Raw genomic sequence first — 17,395 nt, 5'->3', positions numbered from 1 at the left:
TGTTCTCTCCTTCTTTAAGATCAGCAATTACAGCTTTCTGCCTGCTGTTATTGTATTGTAACCTCATGCAATAGTAAATGTTTTGCTCCACAGCAACCCCAACCAGTGTTTTCCAACTACCTGCCAGTCAAAGTCTAGATTGTATTACAGCACTTCACAGAGGCACAGGATGGCAAATAAACTGTGATCTACTATCTGAAAAAAATCTGGCTTGCAGGACATCCCTGTTTGAAATACAGCCATTGCAACTGTTTAACGTGCCTCTGGAAAGAACACACTGCAGCTATTGCTGGGGACAGCAAACAGWCAAAAAAATGGCACAGGGGTGAGAAAGGACATGTAAAACACCGATTCTGAAAACCAGGGCGACACCGCTGCCATGCTCTGCTGGGCCATCRCGCGCTCAGCAGCAGTAAAACCTTCCCATCAGCACACCGACACAGGACAGCTCGAACCCGCAGCAACGGGCTTACAGGGAGAGCGCAGATCAATTAAGACCAAGTGATTAAGGACACAGAAATTAAACGGCCTAATTAACACGATGCACACGCATGTTACTAAGAGYGTGCAATCAAAAGGGAGAGGAGGCAAACTGACGGGGCGGTATCAAGAAAGCAACCACAAGGAGTTGTAAAAAATTGTGCGGGGGACCTACTTAATTTTACCCTGCTCCACGCCCTGCTCTAGGATATCACCCTGCGGAAAATTCAACTCTTTCTCCTCTACAGGGAGGTTACACCCTCTTACTGCACCTCCGAACACGACCTAAAAGATTCACTGCCTGATTTTAGATAAGCCCTCAAATATTCAGCTGCCTATTCAAACCAGGGAGCCAGTCTGACGGGAAAAGGGGCCAATCTTCCCTGGTTTGGGAATCTGCTTTGTTTGGAAGCTGCRCCCGCAGACCCAAAGCGGGTCTGGAGCCCGAACCAGTAAACAAGGCCTAAGTCACAGAGGCACCTACCGAACTCCTGTCTGCACTCCATGGCCCAGGAGCTTACAGACCAAAGGGACAGCTCCGAGAAGAACGTACAGAAACCTCCTGTCTGAATTGCTCCTGCTAACCCACTGCAGCACTTTGGGGTAACACAGAGATATTTAGGCCCATGGCAATGCTTGCAAATATCAACAAGACCTGAAAGACTAAAAACCTGGCCAACTCCGCAGCGTTAGCAGGAAGCGATAAACTCCTCTTTCGAGCTGAGCAGCAGTTATTGATCCTCCGTCCTCCTAGGACGCACTGATGGGAAGTTCTCACAGTGTCGCTGCACACTGGCACCGCTCAATAGCATTTTTCACACACACTTTTCCCCATGACTTCCCAAGGAGCCGGCTGAGAAAGGCTCCTTGCATCTTGCATGAAATACTCAGTTTCCTGCAAACACCTGCTGTGCAGGAAGGCACTGCAAATCCAAAGCACAGGGTGGCTTCAGGTCTAGATTCTGTTAAGGGCTGCATAGGAGTGTAAGACCTAACCAAGCATCCAGTTTTAAAATACGCTGCCCTGTAAGCCCCTACTGTCTTTTAAAACACTCAAGAGACCTTTAAATCAATACCAGCTTACAGCAGGTATCCATTTCACTATGAACTCAAAGGCATTTATCTAAATAAAAGTCAAACTGCAGTTTAAACTGAGTGCATTTGAAAGCCAAGTCCATATTCATAGCACAATTACGAATTAAAGTGCAATTTGCCCACATATTACATTACTAGTTTTTTCTTTTTTTTTTTTTTAACAGTAAAATCAGGTTGGAGCTTGTCCCTGACCAAAGAAAAAAAAAAAAAAAAAAAAAAAAAAAAAAAAAAAAAAAAAAAAAAAAAAAAAAAAAAAAAAAAAAAAAAAAAAAAAAAAAGGGAACATGCAACAGGTAATATCCTACAAGCTCAACACAACACAAAAAAAAAAGCAGGGACAAATGCTAGTGACAAACTGCAAAGGGGAAATACAACCACAGTGTTGGCACTGTGATAACTGAGCACGAATCCATCTGTCTTAATACATCTCTGTGTCTTCTGCTGTGGCAGTATCTTTGTGCTTCTTAAACTAATGTAGGCTACGCGCTTAAAGTAACATAGGCTAACGGCCCGTGGTACGAACCAAGCATTGAGAATCACAGGCACCAAACTGATCCCTGCCCACCTGGTGAAGAGAACAGATCCCAGGCTTACCCGCTGCTCAAACATCGAACCATGTCGATGTGAACTTCAGAAGCTGAAAAGTGAAAAAAAAAAAAAATCAAAGGTCTCCGAGGATTTCACGACTGCGGATTAGTAACTTCCACAGCAASCTTCTGATTACTGCTGTTGCCATTTGAGAATTCTGAGCACCAAAGTCACTGCGCGAGCCAGCTGTTCAGATGGCATAGCTGTGTTCTGCCTCCTACAATCACAGACAAGTAACTTCCAAAGCTTGCTGCAGAAACATCTACTCAGAGCTGAATTTGGGGTCCTTTTTTTTTTTTGTAGCTACAAAAGGCATTGAGCAAAAAAACAAGCAGAGCTTTGCAAAACATCTACTGACCCTTCCAGCAGCCTGAAACAGCAGCTCTGAAGGATGCAAGTCCCACTTCCTGTATGCCAAAGCCTTCAACCCTCCTCAAGCTGCCTRCTCCAGATTCCAGTTATCTTTACTACATAGACAATACTGTGTTCCTCCAAAAATCAGTGGGGAAATGTAAACTTAAAATACAGGGTTTGGTGCAAAATAAATAGAAGACTTGAGAATAAATAGATACACCAAAATAAACAGTTCTATTCAATTTCCCTGAGGCCAGCTATATTTTAACTTATGTTAAAATGCCCAGGAATTTCTAGYCTGAAGCTTCAGCAATCACAGGATCCACTTCCCAGAACTCAGATCCCCCTCATTAGACAGTATTTGGCATGCCAGCCAAAGCACGCGAATGGTAAAAGGACTTAGTGTGCTCCAATAGATAGATCAGTGGGACCAGGAGTCAGGAAACCTCCGTTCTATTCCTGGCTCTCTTAATCTCCTGCTGCGTGACCGGGTCATGTCACATCACCTCTCCAGAGCTTTTGTTTCCACAGCCACCCTTTGTCCATCTTGTCTATTTAGACTGTAAATAAAATTGAGGTTCGCATTGTCTCGGTTCGCCCAACGCTGGTGAAATGAGGCCTTGATCTTGGTTGGGCTCCAGTAATGCAAATAACGAAGGAAACTCAAAACTCGAGGTCAGGCATGCATGTGGCGCTCCCCCAACACAACRCACGGGCTCCAAACGCAGGGCACCGCGCAGCAAAGGCTGCTGCGACCCCAGCAGCTCTCAGCCTCTCTGGTCAAACAGCCCAAGAACGCAGCAAGCGTAAGGGAACGGCTGTCACGGCACTGGAAACGGTCCTGTTTCCGCTCTGCGACAGCGGGACCCAGGAGAGTGCAAAAGCTGTCGCTCCTTGAGGAACCCTTGGTTTGATGCACTGCCTCTGCTGTGCAATGCTGGAACCTCTCACRTTGAACATACACTTTTGCCATCAGTGTTTTGAAACATCTTCTTTCCAGAAAAAGAGCTCCCCAAAACAAAACCTCACCCCTTCCCCGTCGGCACTCCCCTAAAGCAGCTCAAATTTATAAAGCAGCGTCTACAGCGCTGTATGCCTGCCGCATGACACAGAGAACGTGTCTTCATTGGGCAGCTAGTGCACTTCTCTGGYACCCATATCTGCATATTGGGTTAGCTGTGCCCAAGTGTGGGAATATCCAAGCAGATGGCACTCTGCCCAGCATCCTGCCTGCTGGATGTGTGGACAATTTTTCTTTTTTCTTTTTTTTTAAAAAAAACATAAAAGTATTTTGACTTAATGGCATGAGAAGCACTCTGCACTTTATTTAGCTATTACACGTCCTTCATCTCTTCCTTGTGCTGGCTAATCCAGYGACACAGGGTTTTTCCTCCTCCTTTCAGTAAGATGTCCATGATCAGGAACTAAGAGGGTGTTAAATCAATATGGGAAGGGCTGTGTTCTGTCTATTTATCCATACTTGTCTCTGAATAAGAAAGCAGTGTTTGCCTTTACCTAGCATCGTAAAAACGGCTCTGTGGATCACCGAGCATTGCGAAGARGCACAGGAAGGCCTTGTTAAATCATCAGGCACATAACCCTCCTTTAAACCATCTCCTGGCAGTAATAACGGTGTCGCTCAGAGTCGTGTGYGCCAGTGCGGAGGAATCGGTACCTCCTTGAACCCCAAGACGCCAATCCACCCTCCTTGGGGAAGGCGCGGAGCAGACCACGGGTTAGCGCAGAAACGCTGGCTATGCTTTGGAAACTCAGCGAGCGTGGAGTAAAGCCACCCCTCTTTTCAAAAGAGAGGTGCACGGCTGACTTGTCAGACAAAAGAATAAATAGATACGTTGCTGCTGGTCTCTGTTCACCATGATGACAGTTGAATTCTGTTCGGTGAGGTGAAGGTTTCCGACCCTTATGTCAAAACCATTTATCTGTCAGTGGGGAAGATTATGTCAAAAGCGTTTCTGCACCTTTTGATGACAGGCAGAGGAGAAAAGGAGGATGGCTCGAAGCTCTGCCACTGCCAACTCCAGCTTTCATTAAACACTTTGTCAACTATTGTCATAACACAACTTTTCATTGCCCGAGCACAAAAGGGAGCCCAGGGCCCAGAACAATCGCATCCCGCGATAGAAATTCCTCTGGCTAATCTGTCGAAAGATAGCTGCCTAGGCCACAGCTCGCTCAATAGGCACCAGCCTCTTCCCACATGGTTGCAGCTGGCTTTACAGCACTGGAATGGAGGCCCATACACACTTGACTGGGTATGAAAAGCAAYGCAGCTGAATTAGCTTGGCCATGGGAGTCAGAGAAACAAGAGAAGGAACACATTGCCCATGCTAAAAGCATACAGCTGTGTACAGAAGAAAGCAGATTTGCATTTATCCCCTTTAAACAAGTTTTTTGAGCTTCCAAAAAAGCAGCGGAGTCCTCACAAGCAGTGACATGCAAGGTTTAACTCAGCACCTTCCTAACAGTCAAAACCAAGCGTATTATAGCTCATCAAGTCTCCCACAAGAAGCCTGAAGCACAATGTAATCAAAGAGCTACACTGACACTGGGGACAGAAAGAAGCAGCTTTAGAACTTACTTTCCCCCCTTGTGTACAAGACAAATCCCAAATCTCGACACAAGACACAGCAGCCAAACAGCTACTGCAGCTAGCCCCAGCTACTGACAACTGCATTGCATGGCAGCATCTTCCCCTAAACAACAGTTCCTCAGGCCTCCCCTAAAACCAACGGCCACTGCATGGAGTTGCATAAGCCATTGATGTCGATTACAGTTAGAATGAGCTTTTACACACTAGATATGCTAGTCCTAAATCACCTCTTGCAGAYTCCTTTGAAATGGCTGACGCTGCCAGAAGCTGAAGCCTGACATGGTGAAATGCTCCTCCAACCCACCAGTCATTCCCGCATTTCCTTCGCATGACTACTAAACTGATACAGAACCACAGATTCTTATACCCCAAGGCTTGCTCACCACCCCCACCTCTATCCCACTGCCCTCTAGCTTAGCTTAACAGGCCCAAGGTGAGGAAAGACAGAGATTCTTTCACAAAGGCTTCACCTCAGGAATCTGCACTCTCTAGGTCTTGCAGCTCAGCCAGCCTCAGATGCAAGCTCCCACACCACCGAGCGGTGGTGAAACAGGCCATGCAGTCTGCGCGATGCTCAGCTTTCTGGGGAGCCCACAACTGCAGTCAGCTAAGCCCTGGCAATTTCTTGTGCAGCATATTCTAGCGAGCTCTGTCTGTCCCAGTGCGCAAGACAAGGGACATTGCTGGTGCAGAGAAGCTTCCTGCACCAAGATTCAGCAACAGCGCCTCTTGAACAGAGGTAAGAGCACCAAAACACAGGGCATCAGCAGGTGARTGTCTCTGCTCATTGCTGCAAGTAAGCAGCAAGCTCCTTTGCAGAGAAGAAAGAGATGYTGAAAGACATGGGAGGACAAGTAGCACTTGCGTGGGTGAAACTGCACCCCATTACAGAAAGGTCCTGTTATCGGCTAACCTATTGTGCTCACTCAAGCTTTACTCATACTAGCTCAAATTAACAGCAGCAGCATCATATTAGCTTGGGTTAATAGCATGCTCATATAAGGGGCTTTATGTGCAGAAGGGAGTCAACTTAAGGGCAATCCTCAAGCCATAACATGAGCTAATTTGACAGTGAAGACAAACTTTGAGAGGTCATCCAGACACCAAGCAAACTGCACCGTGAATCACTCTCAGTCATGACTAACAATACTGTCTAAAGGAAATTCTTGCAGCATGATTACCAAAGAATCAATACCATGCTGATTCCAGCAGATGCACACAGTCATTAATGCAAATAACACTAATTAAAACCACAYCATTGTGATCCATTGTACAGGACTACAATTTAATACAGCACGCGGTCGATATGGTTCAAGGAATTAGGGAACTGTCTTCTCATATGTGACCAACTTTTGGAGGCACATTTTGAGCTTTGGCCTGACTTTCTGCTCCACCACTTTGCAATCTCGACTGCTTYGGCTCACAAGAACCCGGAGACCACACATCTGGCAAGCAAAGACATTTCTGCACACAAACCGGGTAAGCAACCACCAGAGCAGACTGGTGGGCCTGCATAACGCTCGAGGCAGGCTGAAAACGTAAAGAATACGATATTATCGGTATCCCAGCTCTCCCAGACAGCCCAGGAGAGTTCGCTCGCAACAGTTTCCCAAGGACAGCAAATTCCTTGACAAAAGCGTTGAGTAATACTGAATTGCAGCTGGGGTTTCTAAATCTCCTAAGGCAAGGGGCTCTTAAGTGTTTGCATCTTTAAAAATGGCAGAGTCAGGTTATTTTAGGCCCTGTTAGGTTTATACAAATGCATCTGGACAAAACCTAGGATCTTCTTTCCTTCTATTTTAATAAGCTTAGATAAACAAAAATGGAATCCTCTCCAGTTTAGGGGTTTTGTTGGAAAAATCGTATCTTTGAAATACCCCAGGATTTGAAGATCTTTTATTATTTCAGAGAAAGAGATCAATYTGAGGCTATTTTTTTCTTTCCATGTACTAATACGCATATACAAGTACATTGCAATACATGTGCAAAGCACTTGGGCATCTCAAGTGTTTACACACCTCTTGCTATGCCTCAGCAGCTTCAAGAGTAAAGTGAACGTACTCATTTCTCCAAGGCCTGATCCTGTGGTCCATTCAGTGAAAGTTCTGTCATTATTTCAACAGCACCGCGCTCCAAAAAAAGTAAAAGGAGACTGCAGAAAGTGAAGTAACCYGAAAGCCATCCAATGGCATCAACGGTAGAGGGAGGACTGTGAGGCTGTGTCTCCGCAGGGCGCCCCGAAAGGACCCCAGGGCGTTTGCTCCCGGAGTCCCCTACAGCCCTCTCCTTTACGGCAGCCAGTAGGGATTCAGATTAACGCAAGCACAGGCAAGATTAAGCAAGCACGAAGGAGGTGTGACAGTGTATTCAGCAAAGTTTTCTCTGCTTCTGAAAAAATAAAAGGAGCAGCCACACGGCCTGCAGTTACTACAGCTACAAAACCTCCTATTATGATTGCATGTTCCTCTGCTCCAAGTAYGACAGCACAGTCAAAGGCGGCATTGTGCACCGGGGAACAGGGGATGCTGCAAGGATTAGAGCAGACGATATTTAATTGCAGCAATTTTTCACTTTATTTGCTGCTTCTATTAAGCTGCACTGCCTGAAGGAAATGGATTCTCTCCTCTGAAACACACGCAGCCGTCAGCTGCGAGAATTGCCTCAAAGCAAAAAAYAAAGTGGGCAGGGACATCCAAATAAAAACAAGTTTATTTAATTTAACATAAAACAATCCTGGTTTGCCACCTGTGACAGGTAAGAAATTGGAAAGGAAAATCAGAACATGGAAGTTTTTTTAATCCACAAATAAACTCCACCTTTAATCTGCTCAGATGCCCATAGGGTTTGTTCTCAGTTTATTGTTTTGTTTAATTAAAGTGCTACTTAATGTCATGAGAAAGACATATCCTAAAACCAAAACTAGAAAGGAAGTTTCTTGCTCCAGTCTGTAACAGTAACTTCTCTTTTTTTCTTTTTTCTTTCTTTTTTTTTTTTTTTTTTTTTTTAAATTTATGGCAAGTATCTTTCCCAATTTCTCAGAGATTTTGCCGCCACATGGCAAAATACATTGGGTATTAAAATGCTAAAGCAATGGCTAGGAGTCTTGCTCATAAACAAAATACACACGAAACAAATTGGTTCTGCTTCCATTACCACTGTGTTTCTTAGGTAAATCAATAAAGGCCATGACTTCTTTACTAACATTTTCAATTAAGGTTCCCCACTGTGTATTCAACACACTAAACCAATTTATTGAGGATTAACAACTATATAATTTACTATACATGCGTCCCTTAGAACAACTGCTAAGCCTCCATTAACTGATCCGTAATACACAAGAGTTACATCGATAAACCAGCTTTAACTACAAGTTACGGTTCAGAAAAWCACTGCTATCTCTGAAGAAGCAAATATTTTCATCTGAAAGTTGTGTAGTTTTCACAAGTACTCACAGCAGATAAACCACGTTAAACCTCTGGCTGTTTCAGACGCAGAAAGGCTTGGAGATCCACAGCAATACATTCSACTGCTGGCAACCTAAAAGCCCCATCACGTGACTGCACAAAATCCAGCTGCGGGTTACAGGTCAAGTTCAGATGAAAAAGAGATAACTCAAACTCCCTGTGCACTGTTCAGAAGTTTGCACGGTTTAAGAAAACATCCGAGGTCAACAATCATTCAATAATATCTAATAACCCATATTTTAAGATATGTTTTCTACTAAAACACAGAACTGTAACGTGCTCTGCTCTCTTCAGGCATTCAAGTGGTTTCAATCATGTCCACAAGCATTTCTGGTAAGGTCAGTGTTTAACTAACAGAGAAGAAGTTTTCGCGGCGTTCCAGCACCACGGTTTATTTGTCAGATACTTTCACTTGGTGAACGTCACGGGACCTAGCTCTCGCAGCGCGCCCTTAGCAAGCGGCACCGCGTGAGCACGCAGCTTTGCACGAGCAGGGGAGCAGCGTAGGAAGTGCTGTGTCTGGACTGGGCCCTTCTGCAGGGATGGCAGAAGGTGCTCCCTGCCCCACGGCTCGGCACGGGCTAAACGAGCTTACTCCCCCGTTACACCGGGGCCGGGAGGAGGGCAGCAAYGCGGGAGCACCAAACCCGCTCCTGAACTTCTGCGCCACGAGACCACCCTGCAGAGCCCGTTCCCCCGCCGAGCCTGCTCAGGCCGGCGGGCCCGCGCGGCACAGCCCGGCCGAGGCCCGGCCCCGGCGCGGGGCACCGCTCCGCCGCCCCTTGCCACCGCCAGAGCGGAGCCCGGTCAATCATTAATGCCGCGGCGAGGGCAGGGACCCGCGCGAGTGTTTACTCATCTTTTCGTTCTCTCTCTGTTCTCCTCATTAATAGTTAATCAGGGAGGACCAATCCCCCCCCCCCAAAAAAAAAGAAAAAGAAAAAAAAGAAACACATTGGCTTGGAAGCAGCACAAAGGAATATTTGTGAGCTGGTTAAAACTAGTCAGGCARAGAGGAGGGAAAAAATTTGCTCCGGTTGCTCTGGTTCACCAGTGACTCTCGCTCACACGCCTGCACACACTCACCAGGTGTGAACGGTGAACCTGCCCTGTACTCATCGGAGAAACGCACTTTGATTAACACTTCTGTCTCATCCGATCAGCTGCAAAATTCAACAAATTAACTGACAAAAGCCAAAGTAGCCAACTCTGCAAAACATCTTTCAGCGCAGTCCATTCCAGGTTTGGGGGGAGGGACAGGACACCCTTTTTCTCATCTTCCCACTYAACGGCAGTAACACAGGTCTCAAAACACTTGGACAGTTTTGTAGCAAAATGCATGAAAAATAAATTGTGCTCTGATCCTAGCCGCAATCCAGCTGCAAGTGGAATTACAATGGGGGACTTCTTGCACTGCTATGCCCACTACACAGATTAAAATCCAACTAGACAAGAGTATTTCTTGCAATTTTCAGTACCAGGGACTGACAAACTCCAARGATCTCACAGGCTGGCTTGCACATGAAAAAGAATTACACATGTGCTCTYAAAGCACCAGGTAAAGGACTAGCAGTCAAAGGCTGGCAGCACCGTACGCTGTCTGGCCAGCTCTAACACCCTCGAGGTGTGAAAAAACATATGGTGGACAGCTCTCCATTTTCAGTTTAAAAATAGTTCTTTTTTTGTAATAATGAACAGTGCTTTAAGGGCAAAACATGCACATTTTAAGCTAAAAAAAAATCCTACAAGTTGGCCATCATGGCTGGAGGTGGGTGGTTTACACAGGCATCAATCCTCTCTCCTTTCGAGTAATCAATGTCCAATCATAATGCACTTCCATTCCAGGCAGTTTTATATTGCCAATAAAGCACCAAGCAATTTAATGSATTTCTAACCCCAAATTGGAAGCTGTACTGCATCCAAGTGACTCAATTTGTTCAGTTTTAGAGGAAGCCCTGGAACAAAATGCTAGAAATAAAACCACATGCATTGATAACATTACAGAAATAGATACAGCAAGAAGCAAATGTTCTGTCCCTTTATTTTATCTGACCTCYAACCTGTTTTAATTGACCTTCAAGATGGAAAGGTTGCATTTATAAGAAACCATTTCCACCTAGTTCAAGAGAAATAAAGGCTAAGCTATATAAACATTTGCTGCAAAACAAGGCAAATAAATCTACCATGAAACTACCTTTCACTTGACAATGAAAAGCCAGAAGAAACTCCCAAGTTAATCTACTCCATATTTTAGGTCCTAAGCAGAACTGCTTTCTAGATAAACCTGCTTTCTCTGCACATGGCCTGAAAACAGCAGATGCAGCTTCCTCCCTACATCACAAACTGGAGCACCAGATGGCAAACAGCTGTATTACCATCTTTGGCAAAGACAGCAAAAGGCTGAAGCACATCACCAACGTAACAGCATGAGGTAGAAATTTCCAAAAGGTGCTTCACAGACTCCTGTCACTAGACAAAAGCCAGCAGGTCACGTACTGTTTGCTTACATGCAAAATCAATGTAAGGAAAAAGTCTAACGGATGTCCATGCCTGTGGTTACCAGAAGTACGACACAGAAAATGGCACTCCTCTAGAAGAGGCTCTTTATTTTAAAAATGTGACCAGCACTACAGAAAACTGGAATATGCTGAATATCTGAAAGGGAATTTTCTATAAAGCCACACTGACATGGGAATATTTTAACTGTACTATTTCACAACATTACTCCTATCTTGATGCATGTGCTGCATGAGCAAGGCTGTCTATCAGAACAAGCATTCTGGATGCTTTTTGCTGCAATTCCTGTATCAGTGTTTACTGCTTAGACAGCAGCGGGTATCTGCAACAATTTCAAAGCAGACGAAGTTGGTACCCAAGCCTCTGCCCAAAGAATGCCTTMAGGAAGCCACACGGGTTTAAATCTATCGCTGCTTTCCAGTCATTACATATCAGCCATCACATTCCTCATTTAATGCAGCAGAGCAGCACAAGTAAGAATATATTCTTCCTGTCTCAAGTAACTTGGGTATTTACGTGGCTATGTGCTTCACTACGTGTATAAATTTATCGACATGCATACGGCCAAACGCACACATGCACCTGTACAGGTCTACGCACGTGTGAGTGTAGATCACAGTACAGCTATAGCTGTACATAGACAAAAAGACCATCAGTGGAGTTCAGGACAGCTGTATGGCTTATGACTGAGCTGTGAAGAGTGCCAGTAAAAATCTTTATTACACTCTCTGCCTCAGCATATAATGCTTCATCTTTTACAGAAGCACTATTTGAAAAATGTTTGAGAGTTTTACAGTTTTTATTGGTGCTATTTTTCAACTCCTTCCATTTATAAAGCCAGACTTCTTTATTAGTGCAAACTGTAGAAATACTCAGAGAAAGAGGAAAAATTATAGCCAATAAAGCTTTAGGAAGTTGTTAGAATGAGCTTGCTGTTCCCACTGAAGGAACCGATATCTAAGGACTTCCTGGGATCAGGAGACAGTGCMGCAGGCCCCTATTTCCAATGGTCAAAGCTGCAGCTTTTTTGCTGTTCAAGTCACTTTTAACCCCTCAAGAGTACCAGGCAAGTGGATGCGGGGGCAGAACAGGTGAAGCAAATCCCACATTAGCATCAGCCAGACACCAAAGCTGAGCATAGATTTTGCCTTCAGACCCTAGGTAATTTTTTCAACTTCAAAGGCCTACAATGTACTTTGCTGGACTGATGCCTTGATTTATTATTCAATGAACTGCCTTGGATTTGTGCAATTCCTCAGCTAAAAGCATTGCAGCTAATTCAAAGCAAGGGTAGTCATTATTAAAGTCAAATCAAGGAACAAATTCTCTTCTATCGATTTTTATCCTTCCCCCATTAGGTTACTAGTGGGATGGGAAGGGGAACATTTCCGTTTTCTTTGGCTATGGAAAGCAAGACCCAATCTCTTGCAAAACTGCTGGATTCAAAAGGTATCTTGATAAGCTCATTCTGCCTTATTTCAACTATTATWGCTAGAGTCATGTTGCTGCACTTGGCGTTTCAGAACAGATTTCTTGCTATAAGTCTATTTTAGTAACTRCCCACCAGAAGGTGTTTATATACCAGCAGAGGCTCCAGTCACAGCTCTAAACACAGGGAATAATTTCATCCAAAYGAAGAGCTCACCTGACAGCAAATTCTGCAGGAACATGGTAAGAGATGGCCAAATCCATCCCTCCTGTTTTGAGCCCATCCCACTCCAGAAAAATCCAAAGTAATGCCATCTGCTTGGTGGCCTCTGAAAATAAAAGGCATCTAGTAAGCAAGAACCTCCACGTGGGTGGCAACCTGACTGACRTTGAAAACTGAAAAGCTAACACTACAATTAGGCAAAGTGCAGAAACGCCCTTTCGCTCTTCCGAGTGGTCCTTGCAAGCCTGGGCCCCATGCCAAGGAACCTGCCATTCACTACTCGCACTACACATCTCGTGGGGCAAAACACGCTCTGGCCTTGCACCAACACCTCTCAATCCAAAAAGCAATCATTTAAAGAACATGAGTGCAGAAGGCGCTCCCAAGGTTTGCTRTTGCATGGGGAGGGCCACAGGTGCACCCACTGCTTGCAGGGAAATAAAACCGTATCCTTTGGAGAGGAGACACATTAATCTCTGGAGAAAACAAGGAGAAGAAACTTCAACATGTGACAGGGATCTGAAAAAGAAARTTTTTAGGGCTCATGGAAAACACACTGTTCTAATTACAGAAAGGGGTGGAAAAGAAATGCAGCGTTTCAAGTGCAAAGAGATGAAGGAATCCGGAAAGGAACCACAGTGGGGATCCCGCAGCAGCCCACTAGCGGGGCGGCAGGAGATACGACACAAGAGGCCAAGTCCAAGGAAATGAAAGTAAGAGCATATCACAAGGCTGAAAAAGCCACACAGGTAGAACACACCTGTGCAAACTGTTACTACATTTGTGAAGCCACACACTTAATAGCATTTAAAAAGACAACAAAAAAAAGCAGGTTTTGTGTAGTGCAACATTGGATTCCTAAAGGAGAAGGGCAACAAACCTTCCCACTCAAGCAGCCAACAGTGTCTGATCACAGGAGATGCTTCTCCTCGGGGCACACTACAAACTGGTTGTTTACTATGTATTTTTACTACACTTTAATAAAAACAGGTATTGGTAGAAACAGGATCCAGATCCTGGGCTAGATGGGCCACCAACTCAGTCGACCACGGGACTCCTGCACTCTAAAATATAATCTGAATTTCTAAGCCTGGCTTAGTGCTACAGCAACACACCACATTAACAAACAACCCACTTTCCTCAATTTGTCACAGCAAGCAGGTATGAAATAAGAAATTTTCAGAATCTTCCAAACACACAGGCTCCCCCCTCTAGAAATCTTTTTGCAAACCAGTTAAAATTGTGTAAAAATAAGTTTTAATGTATTTTGCAACTGGAAATGTTAGAGCAAAGCTAGATTATACAAAATCTGCAGGAAATGGCTTTGCAGAAGTCTACTAAGTGATACTGAACCTTCTCCAGAGTGTCGTATAGGAAATAACACTGCAGAAACAACTGCCTGATTTAACCTTTTGTCCAGACTATGCTACAAAGCAGTACTACAGAGGTATCTGGCTGAAGTTAACAATCCTCTGGCGTATTCACTAAGAGAACTGCAGCAGAGAAAGCAGGTTATCTCWCACACGCTCAGCAAAACACCCCCGCCACAGTGCAAAGCCCAGGCAGCCAAAGCTGATGGAAACCAGGAATTTTACAGTTTTACCTTTCTGCGGTTGCTGGCTGGGGTTTATTTATTTATTTATTGGCAGACATGGGGAAGTAAAGGCTCGTGCGTTCACGCCCTGTCCCCTCCGCAGTTTGCCCAACTGGCAGTACCAGTCCATCCGCTCGGTAGGGCGTTCAGTGCCAGTCGTCTGTTTTTCAAGCTGAATTTCTCTTAGTGGTAAAGAGGAGCTATCGCATAACGTACGTACTCTGGCCACTAAGCCTCCACCATCAAGTCCGCACTTTCTATGAAACATGCTGTCTGGTCTAAAAGGTGAAGAACAGAAACCAAAACCTTTCTATAATCCTGATGTCCTTAGTTGCCCTGTAACACTAAAATACATACTTGGTTAGGACAGATTCACAGGCGTTATGGAAAGTGTTTACTGCTTGATCAGGTTAGTCAGTAGGAAAGCAATTTATGAAATCTTCAACAAATTGGATGCAATCACCAAAGTTGCTCTGAAATGAGAAAACACAGGGAGCCAGAGCCAAAAAAAGGAAAAAAAACAAAAAAGAAAAAAAAGAAAAATCTGTCTACAGCAACAATGTAGTCCTTGGTTCGAGAGGCTCAAAACAAAGTAGTCCATGCAGAATGACACTGTGAAATATCTGAATTTTAATATACCAAACTGTCTCTCGGAAGGGGAAGCCAAAACATGGTGATATTGCAATCGTSAATCAGCACTTGTAGCTGGCTTTTTGCTGCAGCACCAAGTCACATGAACACACTTACACAAACCATACCTTTTCCATGAACACCTTCTCTGGAATAAAGGTTCTCATTTTATACTACATAAAAACACTCTCCATATTTACAAGCTTTAATTGCAATGTGAACACACAAAAGTGTCCAAGTCAGTCTACTTAATGGTTACACATTAACTATCTTACACCTCTAGGCTTGCGTTATCCATATATTTGCTAGATCAATAAACTCCTTATAAGCAAACTTTTTAAAATACTGCTGAAGAAAAATGTCCCATTCGTATTTACTAATGACTTTCTGAAATTAATTGGAAACTCCTACCTATACTTGAAGTTTCCTGCTTATAGCTCTGCTAGGAAAAAAGCAGGTTGTTATTCAGCACAGAGAAAAAGAATCCAAAATCTCTATTTTTCCCTTGCTCAGAATTGGACACTTGCCCATAAGGTAATACAAGAGCAGTGCAATTCCAAGCTGGGAAGGACTTGGCTACAGAAACAYGTGTGCATGCACGTGCCTGCAGAGACAGAGTACCTCTAAACCCGAGGAGAAAAGGCCTCTAGAAAATGCTGCAAAAGCCTGGAGAGTCAGGAGCGGAGAAGCCGGCTGAACGAGGCTGACTGACAGGAAACATTAACGAAAGGTTTTAGGAAATCGTATATCCAAAATATCCTTGTCAACAATTAAAGTTAAGGGTATTGCTCTCGCTGRATCCACTCCCCGCTCCTCCGGCACTGAGGCACGGTCCTGCGCTTACCCGGAGCGCCCGACGCGGCCTGGCCGCTTCCTGGCTATAATGCCCTGAACAACTGCCGAATTTTCGCTTGGGCGTTAGAGGCGCGCTGCCGTGCTTCCAGCCATCCAGCAGAAATCTGCAGGAGGCCGCGGAGGTGTGAGGAGGCCTTCGGTGCAACCGCCCGGGATGGGGAACAGAGGAGCGAGGCTGAGCCAAACACTCGGCGCAATTAAGCGTTGCTCAATCAAGCACGTCRCGCCGACTCCGGCACGCTCAGCCAGCTCCAGCAGTCGCGGTACWCCGCCATTAGCCCTGCCACCAGGGCTTTCTCGAGCGCGGAGCGAGCGCTCCTCCCTGCTAGTAAGGGCACCGGCGCCCRACACCTCGCGACTCCCGTCCTTCGGGGACGGATAACGTCACCGCTTTCTCCTCTAATCACGTTCCCTCTCCTCTGCTGTACAGAGTCCAGCTCTCTGAAGAAACGCTTCTCCTGCGCTTCGCTCCCGAGCCCTTTCCCCGGACGCGGTCCTGATGTCCGAGCCCGTCTGCGCATCGGCTCAGGCGACCTCCCGGCACCATTTCCGCAGGCTCTCGCGGCCCGCGCTGGCCCCGCTCCCGCCTCTGCGCAGCGCGGACAGACAGCGGGCACTTCACACCTCCCCACTGTAAACCTGTCCGGAGCAATTACCCAGCCGCACATTAGCTCGCCCGAGAACACATTGCTGCCTAATTTATAGCCGCGCAGCCGTAACAGCGGCAGCAGGCCGGCCCTGGGGCCGGGGGCTCCGGGAGAGATGCAAAAGCTGTTGAAGTGGTGCAACGGCAGAGAAAAAGCAACTACAACAGCGCTTGCAGAGTCTGCTTCCCCGCCGGGCAGCCCTGCCACCCACCCCCTGCCTGCAGCCATTAAAAAAAATTAATCCCGATTGTAAAAGCTTGAGYATAGCCAGTGTTTCAAGCCAGATAACAAGGGTACGCCTTTACAAATAAGGAATCACTTACTATTCCGAAGGAGGGAGATTATAAAGGTTATTTAAATTAAAAACAAACTACACAAATAAATAAACCCTGTTTCCCTCCCCCCGCGGCCACTTCAGCTCAAATCCCACACTGGTTGCCTGTTCTGCACATGTTATCTGTAAACTGTGGGCAAAGCAATTCCCTGCTCTGTGTTATTTCACAATCTGCTCRCTCTGAACCTTATTCTACGTAAGGAATTAAACAAACATCTCTTCCTTTCTCTTCTTGATTTTTTTTTTCATTCCCCCTTCCTTCCAGGGCTCGGTTCCAAAGTCCAGCCGCGGGCCAGCTGCGGGCTTGCGGTGTGATCGACTGCCCAGGCAGCACGCGAACGCGCAAAAGCAAAAAACAAGGAATTAGGGGAAAAACTTGTCTGCAGGCTGGCTCCCCAAAAAAAGACAAAGCTGCAGACAGATCCTCTGCTCCCAAATACTCTGCTGGCCAACTGGGAGAAGGGAAAGGTCCGAAGGGCAAGCGAGCTCCTGTGAATCCGTAAAAACAGGAGCGAGGATGAGAAGACGGATGGGAGTGGAACAGGTTGCACTCACCCTCGTAGCTCGTGACCATC

The 17,395-nt window shown here is 45.5% G+C and overlaps 1 protein-coding gene across 1 annotated transcript in view; it reads right to left on the bottom strand.

Moving 5' to 3' along the window:
• LRIG1 (leucine rich repeats and immunoglobulin like domains 1) overlaps positions 1-17,395 on the bottom strand; it is a 98,102-nt gene that overhangs the window by 59,342 nt on the left and 21,365 nt on the right. The gene's annotated exons all lie outside the window — the stretch shown is intronic.

The sequence above is a fragment of the Rhea americana genome, unplaced genomic scaffold, assembly GCF_003343005.1.
Source record: "Rhea americana isolate MKP2758 unplaced genomic scaffold, rheAme1 scaffold_16, whole genome shotgun sequence".
NCBI classification, from domain to species: Eukaryota; Metazoa; Chordata; class Aves; order Rheiformes; family Rheidae; genus Rhea; species Rhea americana.
This window is presented reverse-complemented; position numbering and strand designations above follow the sequence as displayed.